General features: G+C 33.9%; 1 non-coding gene across 1 annotated transcript; it reads right to left on the minus strand.

Annotated features, from left to right (window-relative positions):
* Positions 1–240: 240 nt before the first annotated feature.
* TRNAL-UAA lies at positions 241–323 on the minus strand. Its single transcript has one exon. It is a non-coding gene; the product is annotated as a tRNA-Leu (tRNA).
* Positions 324–8,996: the final 8,673 nt, after the last annotated feature.

An 8,996-nucleotide genomic window follows, 5' to 3' on the forward strand; every position in this document is an offset into this window, starting at 1 on the left:
ATTGACCTACAAATAAGCTTGAAAAATGCACATCCAAGGAATCTAACCCTAATAAATATTGTGTATATCGTGAGAGGATACTAACATGATACCACTACACTAGATGTGCACATCCAAGTGGGAAGTCACCTATTACGGTTTCTTAGGGGTTCTTCTAGGTGCACTTAGCCACATATTTCTTATCTCTTTATTTCATAAAAGTATATTAGTAGAAGATGTAAATCACTTATATATCTATAATGCTGGCTATGGGGTTCGAACCCATGCGCACTTGTGTGCAGAAGATCTTAAGTCTTCCCCCTTAACCTCTCGGGCAAACCAGCTAATTTTGTTCATCAAAATTAAATTTAGCTAAACTAAATTTAAATTAATTAAATAAATATCGAAAATAAGTATGAATACTAAATTTGTATTCAAAGAAATATATTAGAAAATGATAAGAGTTGGGGCATCATAGGGTTAAACACATAGTACTCTACCTTTGCAATATATGACCAAGGAATACCATCGTCATTTATAGCTTCTATCACAATAATAAAAAAAATTTATTCTACCTCCATTGATCACATAAGTCAGACCATTCACCACACGCAAGTAAATGAGACATTCACTATTCTTGTTATACACTTCCATTGTAAACCTTTCAACCTTTTGCAATTCTTCTTCATTGGCATTCTTAATTAGAACTAGATTTGAAGGAAACACTTCTCCACACCTCATTTTGGAACACCTTTGACAGATAATTTCAACAAACTTACTTTGTTCATGAATAGTGGAGTTCGATATTTATAGTTGTTGTTGAACGCTATTCAAATTGATATAATCGAATCTTACAACAAAGACTATCGCATTCCTCTGTTAGGAGATAGCTTTGAAGCATATTCTTTGGTTTGGATAATGTTGGCATTGTTTTAGTCAAACAATTAATACAAATGTACTACTTGTAGAACAAACATTTTGTAGGTATATTTTTTAGTTTTAGTAATAAATTACACATTAATAGGTTGATACACTTTTTATACATTCACGACAACAAAATGGGCTAGGATTGAGATTCGAATCAGGCAAGATTGATCACATGGAGTGAGCTTGAATGATTCTACATGCAACTAACTAGGTAGAATTGCAAAGAAACTTTGGTAAAGAAAAGCACAAATGCTACATCCATGACTTTATATAGTCTCATAATGAAACTATTAAATGCATTCTAAAGTCATTAAACAATTGACCTACAAGTAAGCTTGAAAAATGACACCCAGGGAATCGAACCCTAGTCAAGTACCGTGGGAGGGTACCCACTACACACTAGATGAACACATCCAGATGGGAAGTACTATGATACCAATACACTATGTGTGCACATCCAGGTGGGAAGTACTGTGCGTTTTAGTTGGCCGATAAAGTTAGTCAATTCTATTGCTTGGTCAATCTAGCCCTATCAGGCCCATAAGAAAGCTTGAAAAATGCACATCCGCGAAATAGAACCTCGGTTGCACTTCCAGGTGGGAAGCACGGTGTGTTTTAGTTAGACCATAAAGTTAGCTACAAGAAAGCTTAAAAAATGCACATTCGGGGAATCAAACCACGATCAGTACCGTGGGAGAGTCTATGATGTTGGGATTTATGCTCTAAAGCCTCGTAATTAATTATTTAGTTTATAACAATAATTTTTATTATTTTATTTGTAATTAATTGTTATCCATGGTACTTCAGGTGAAAGATGTAATTACAGGGGTAAAACGCACGTTTGACCCAGCTGTAATTATGAACAACTCGTGAAGAATCGACTTGCTTGTAATGGTTATATCAATGGACATAACTTGTTCTACGGTGCATAAGAGTGCAACTCTAGGTCTATAGTGAAGTGACCTAATAGTTAATGAATAGAGATCGATTAATTAAAGATTTTAATTAATTAATTTTGTATCATTGGAGCTTACAATCTGTAGATCCATAACGTCCCCTTTGTTAGCTGATAGTAACGCTTAAAGGTTTAATTTATTTGAAAGTGTTCAAATTGATATTTAATATATTAGATATATTAAATATAAAGGAGAAAATAAATTTAATTTGAAATGTCAAATTAATATTTAATATATGAGATATATTAAATAAATAGAGAAAATAAAATTAATTTGAAACGCCAAATTAATATTTAATATATTAGATATATTAAAAAAATAGAGAAAATATTTTTAATTTGAAGAGTTGAAATTAATATTTAATATATTAGATAGGTTAAATATAAATAAAGAAAAATATATTAATTTGAAGGGTTCAAATTAATATTTAATATATATTTTATATATATTAAAGGAAAAATATATTTATTGTATTTGATACCATTAAATATTAAACCAATTAATATATTTTGATATATTAAATAAAAATATTTTTTAAATTTGAATGAGATTTGAATAATTAAATATTACGATATCATATAATATCTAAATATGATTTGTATAAGGTATTATATCCTAATATATTATTTGACAAATATTCTCAAAGTCCCGGTAAATAGGACCCTTGGGTTGAGCAAAAGACACATCAATCTCTCCCACTTTCTCTCGAGAATGTAATTACATCTCTAGAGAATTCTCGAAACTCTTTTTCTTCTCCAATCCCTTTGGGATTTTCTTTCAAGAGGCTCTCACAAGCCTTGGCTTTGTGTTCGAATCATAGCAAGGAAGATCTTGTGGAATGTGGAAGAACGTTTGCATGGTTTGATTACTTCAAAAAGTCTTGCAAGCTAGGGTTTCTACAAAATAGAATTCTTATACTCATATTTATTTCTTTTGTTTTAATTCATAATAAAAATTAAAACGGTTCTCAATGCTTCCGCTACGTGGATGAAGAATTCATTCCCTTCATATGATACCACTACACTAGATGTGCACATTCAAGTGGGAAGTAGTGTGTTTTGGTTGGACCATAAAGTTAGCATATTCTATGGCTTGGTCAATCTCGCCCTATCAGGCCCATAAGTCTAGGCCTCTTATCTACTATTACAAGAGAGTAAGTACTTCGGGTTCTTCTCTTTATTTCATCTAAGTTATTAGAAGATTTTCCTACAAGTAAGCTTGAAAAATGCACATTTGGGAAATCCAATCTCGGTCAGTACCGTGGGAGGGTAGTATGATACCACTACACTAGATGTGCACATCCAAGAGGGAAGTACTATGTGTTTAAGTTTGACCATAAAGTTAGCCAATTCCCTATATGAACCATAATGGGTGGTTAGCCAATTCCCTGTATGACCCATAAGTCACCCATTATGGTTTCTTCTAGGTGCCCTTAGCCACTTATTTCTATTCTCTTTATTTAATAAAAATCATTAGACGATTGACCTTCAAGTAGCTTGATAAATGCACATCCAATAACTCGAACCTCGGTTAGTATCGTGGGAGGGTACTACGATACCACTATACTAGATGTGCTCAGAACACAACCATGATAAGGTTGAATAAGATATAAGATTTGATGAGAGTTCTGCAAGTAGGTTTCGAATAATAGCATCTTTGTATATATAGTTTCTTTGTGATTCAAATGAGAGCGAGATTAAGCAGATTCATTGTTGTGTGTAATTTTTTGAGGTTATGATTGAGTTTCAAGATTTATTATTGACATAAACTTGGAGGTCCATACATGCTCTACGAGTTTTCTCTACCTCTACAACGTTGAGGTTAAAATTGTCAAAAGTTGAAAGTAACGTTCAAGCTTGTGGTTAACAACAACATATTCTAACTAGTTGAGTTATATCAGCCTTTAATTGTTAAAAAAAAAATTAATGTAACGAATACTAATAACTTACAAAAAGAATAATGACATTGTTGAATTTTTTTTCCCAAATACATCTTGCTAGACACAGATGTTAGGTAGTTAAACCTAAATTACCTTGTTTCTATAATTACAAGAGTGATCCAGATGTTCGTTTTAATAAAGGATGTAGCTCCCAAAGGAATGTGTTTGGATGTATCCATATCTGACACATGTCTTTATATCAACGGACGCTTCACGGAGACGTATAACTGCATGCCAAAATGACGTCTACTCGAGAAAGATTGGATATTCTCAAAATCTACTATATGGGAAGGAATGGTACCAGTTCTCCACAACCCCTGGGCCCTGTGGCCTAAGCAAGCTACACTGTGGCATATACATGTGTCATAGTGAAGTCGAGCATTATTGAGGAATGGGGCGACAATCTCGAAGTAGGCTCTCTTCACTCCCACCTCTTCCTATTCCTCTATTAGGTGGTTGTCGTCGTCCTCATCTTCCTCTTCTGCATCCTCTAGGTGGCATGGTTCTAGAAATCAAGATAACATCATATCGCACAGTATTATAATCACACATCATAGCAAGTATATAATTGCGATATTAAGTCAACTATAATGCTACAATCAATGACATAATTATGACTCATTAAATTCAATTCTATATTACAATTAATACTAAGAAACAATCACAGTAAGTGTCATTTAAAATATTTCTTTTTCTTATGCATGGCATACACATTGACGGTGACATAGCATTAACTGTTTGACCATGGAACATGCCACACCTATATCATTGGCTTGTCTAAAGGATCTGTTACTTGAGTTTTGATAAGTAATAACCCTTGATTTCTAAATAATCTAAAGTTGGCACTGTATTCATATCATAAACATGTTAGGCAAAAATACTTCATTTAAAACTTTATCATAAAAACATAGTCATGGACTTGCATGTTTTTTAGAAGGTCTTTAAATATAGTAACAAAAATTGAAATAACATAACGTAGAAATGCTTTATACTAATCTGTATGCTACAAAATTAAGTGCATATTAACTTATTCTAACCTATAGTCTATGAAATTTAAATTGCAAACTAACCTATGCATGTGTTATGGTATTCCGAATTGCCACTGTCAGCCATACACGGGAGCCTTGCCTTTACCTAGAAAAATAATGGTAGCACGTGACTTGAGCATTTTAAGAAATACTCAATAAGTGACCTCGTTATTAGGGTTAGATGCAAGCACATACAATCATGAGCGGGACCTATCATATCAGTCTATATTCCTTAGGCGACTTGTTGATAAGGATTAAGTTGCTATTTTTATATTTTAGATCATCGATATGATCTTAAGCTAAATTCTTTGTTTTGACATGATATTCTGCTCTGTGTTAGGATTTTATTTTTATCTTCTGTTAAGCATTGTACTGGCTATAAAGATAGTCATTCTTCACATGATAAAGTACAAAATTTTCTTCCTTAAGCAAACTTATCTTCATTAAATTTAACATTTGGTATCAGAGCCTTGACTCTTTCAGCTGCAGTTAAAGATGACTACTGAAGGTAGCTTTGTTCGACAAGCAATACCAAAATTTGTTGGTCACTACGATCATTAGAGCATGTTAATTGAGAACTTTCTTCGCTCTATAGAATATTGGCAAGTAGTTGAGTCTAGGATTTCTGCTGTAGCAGATGATGCTGATTACTCATATGAATAGAAGGAGGTAGTAGATCAAAAATTGAAAGACTTAAGAGCTAAGAACTACCTTTTCCATGCCATCAATCACTAAATTTTGGAGACTATTTTGGATAAAGAAACTTCGAAAGGAATTTGGGATTCAGTGAAGAAAAATTCCAAGGAAATACAATAGTGAAACGAGCACAATTACAGGCTCTGCGCAAGGACTTTGAGACCCTTCATATGAAGGAAGGTGAGACTGTTTGTGATTTCTTTTCTCATACTCTCACCATTGCCAATAAAATGTTTTTATGTTGTTTTTCGACGATCAGCAAGGATAATCGGCAAGTCAAATCCTTTTCGGTGAGAAGAAATCGTTTGACGGAAGTTGTTGGAAGAAAATAAAAATGCGAAAAAAAGAGAGAGAGAATTGCAATTTTGACTTTTGCTTAAAATGAGTAATTTTTTATTGTCGATAGATTCACCTATTTAAATAACTGTAGAGTGGCCAACTAAACATGTGCCATTTCCTTCCGAATAGCCACCTACTAAATTGTTAATCCATTCGACCTGCTGTTTGTAAAATGGTCAAAGGAAGATATTTAATTAACTAATTAAAACGTGTAAATCTAAATAAGGAAACCTCAAGCTTTTATTTAAAAATCTCTCATAAAACTTGTGTATATTAACTAATTAAAACGTGTAAATCTAAATAAGGAAACCTCAAGCTCTTATACTCATATTTATTTCTTTTGTTTTAATACATAATAAAAATCAAAACGGTTCTCAATGCTTCCGCTACGTGGATGAAGAATCCATTCCCTTCATATGACGCAACTACACTAGATGTGCACATCCAAGTGGGAAGTAGTGTCGGATTTAGTTGGACCATAAAGTTAGCATATTCTATAGCTTGGTCAATCTAGCCCTATCAACACCATAAGTCTAGGCCTCTTATCTACTATTACAAGAGAGTAAGTCACTCAGGTTCTTCTAAGTGCACTTAGCCACTTATTTCTAATCTCTTCATTTCATCAAAGTCATTAGAGGATCTCTTTATTTCATCTAAGTTATTAGAAGATTTACCTACAAGTAAGCTTGAAAAATGCACAGGGGAATCCAATCCCGGTTAGTACTGTGGGAGGGTACTACGATACCACTACACTAGATGTGCACATCTAGGAGGGAAGTACTGTGTGTTTTAGTTTGACCATAAAGTTAGCCAATTCCCTATAAGACCCATAAGTCACCCATGATAGTTTCTTCTAGGTGTCGTTAGCCACTTATTTGTAATCTCTTTATTTTATAAAATTCATTAGTCGATTGACCTTCGAGTAAGATTGAAAAATGCACATCCAATAAATCGAACCTCGGTTAGTACTGTGGGAGAGTACTATGATACCACTACACTAAATGTGCTCATCAAGGAGGGAAGTATTGTGTGTTGGTCCACTAAGTTAGCCAATTCTATGGCAGTCAATCTAGCCATATTAGGCCCATAAGTCTTAGCCTCTTCACTAGTATTACAGGAGAGTAAGTCACCCATTAGGGGTTCTTTGGAGAAATTTCCCGGTCAGTACCGTGAGAAGGTACGATGATACCACTACACTAGATGTGGACATCCAGTTGAGAAGTATTGTGTTTTTTAGTTGGACCAAGTTAGCCAAGTCTTGGTCAACCTAGCCCTATTAGGCCGATGAGTCTAAGGAGTAAGTCACTCGTTAGGGGTTCTTTTAGGTGCACTAAGCAATTTAGGGGAATTGAAGCCCTATCAGTATCGTTCGAGGGTACTATGATACCACTACACTAGATGTGCACATCTAGAAGGGAAGTACTGTGTCTTTCAGTTTGACCATAAAGTTAGCCAATTTTATGTCTATGTCAATCTAGACTATAAATTTAGCCATTTAGGAGAATCGAAGCCCGATCAGTACCGTGGGAGGGTACTATGATACCACTACACTAGATGTGCACATCTAGGAGGGAAGTATGTGTGCTTAGTTGGACCATAAAGTTATCAATTCTATGTCTTGGTCAATTTAACCCATAAATCTAAGCCTCTTCACTACTATTACAGTCGCCTATTAGGGTTCAATTCACCTACAAGTAAGCTTAAAAATTGCACTTGTTAGGGGCTTGAAAAATGCACCTATTAGAGGTACGATTCACCTACAAGTAAGCTTGAAAAATGTACATCCGTGAAATCCAACCCCTCAGTACCGTGGGAGGGTACTATGATACCACTAGACTAGATTTGCACGAGAAGTAGGTGTGTTTTAGTTGGACCATAAAATTAGCCGATTCAATACTGTGGGAGGGTACTATGATATGACTACACTAGATGTGGGGAAGTACTGTGTGTTTTAGTTGCACCATAAAGTTAGCCAATTTTATGGCTTGGTCTTTATGGCTTGGTCAATCTAGTCCTATCAAGCCCATAAGTCTTAGCTTCTTCACAACTATTACAAGACTAAGTCACCGATTCGGGGGTCTTCTTTAAGTCATTAGAAGATTGACCTCCTACTTCACAACTATTACAACCCATAAGTCTAAGCCTCTTCACAACTATTACAAGAGTAAGTCACCCATTAGGGATTCTTCTGTAAGTCATTAGAAGACAACCCATAAGTCATCCAGGTACGACGTTTGATGTGTATTAGTTGGACCATAAAGTTAGCCAATTCTATGGCTTGGACAATCTAGCCCTATCAGGTCCATAAGTCTCTTCACTGTTCTTATAGGAGGGTAAGTCACCCATTAAGGGTTCGTTTCAGTGCACTTAACCACATATTTCTAACATTTATTTCATCTAAGTTATCAGAGGTTAGCTTGAAAAATGCACATCAGTTGAATGGAACCCCAGTACCACAAGAGGGTACTATGATACCACTAGATGTGGCTCTTTATCAATATTTGTTTTGTTATAATGCTGGCTATGGGGTTCGAACCCATGCACACTTTTGTGCAGAAGATCTTAAGTCTCCCCCCTTAACCTCTCGGGCAAACCAGCTAGTTTTCTTCATTAAAATTAAATTTAGCTAAACTAAATTTAAATTAATTAAATAAATATTGAAAATTAGTATGAATACTAAATTTGCTTTCCTCGAAGGTTCATAGAATGATAATTTTTGTCTTATACACAAATTTTCTAAATCGTAACATGTTAAGATTATTTTAACTTTTATTTTTTGAAAATAATTTATTCTCTTAAACTAAGTCAGTTGTATCACTTAAAACCTACGAAAAGTTATATGTTTGAATGCTGTTTTTTTTTTCGAAAACACTAAAACTACTAACGCATCAATTTTTTCGAGCTCCATTAATTCTAAAGAATTTATAATTATTTAATTAACAAAAGTTAAATACAGTTCCTTAAGTGATATTAAATGATAAAATGGTTGTTTTTTAAAATTAATAAACTTAAAAGTGAAGTATTCAAAAAAAAAAAAAAAAAAAAAAAAAAATTTGTTTTTTTGTTTTTTTGTTTTGAGTATAAATGAGAAGGTGCGAAGGATTAGGACAAAAGTTGTAACACTCAAATATT

Source organism: Cucurbita moschata, unplaced genomic scaffold (genome assembly GCF_002738365.1).
Source record: "Cucurbita moschata cultivar Rifu unplaced genomic scaffold, Cmos_1.0 Cmo_Scf00026, whole genome shotgun sequence".
Lineage (NCBI taxonomy): Eukaryota > Viridiplantae > Streptophyta > Magnoliopsida > Cucurbitales > Cucurbitaceae > Cucurbita > Cucurbita moschata.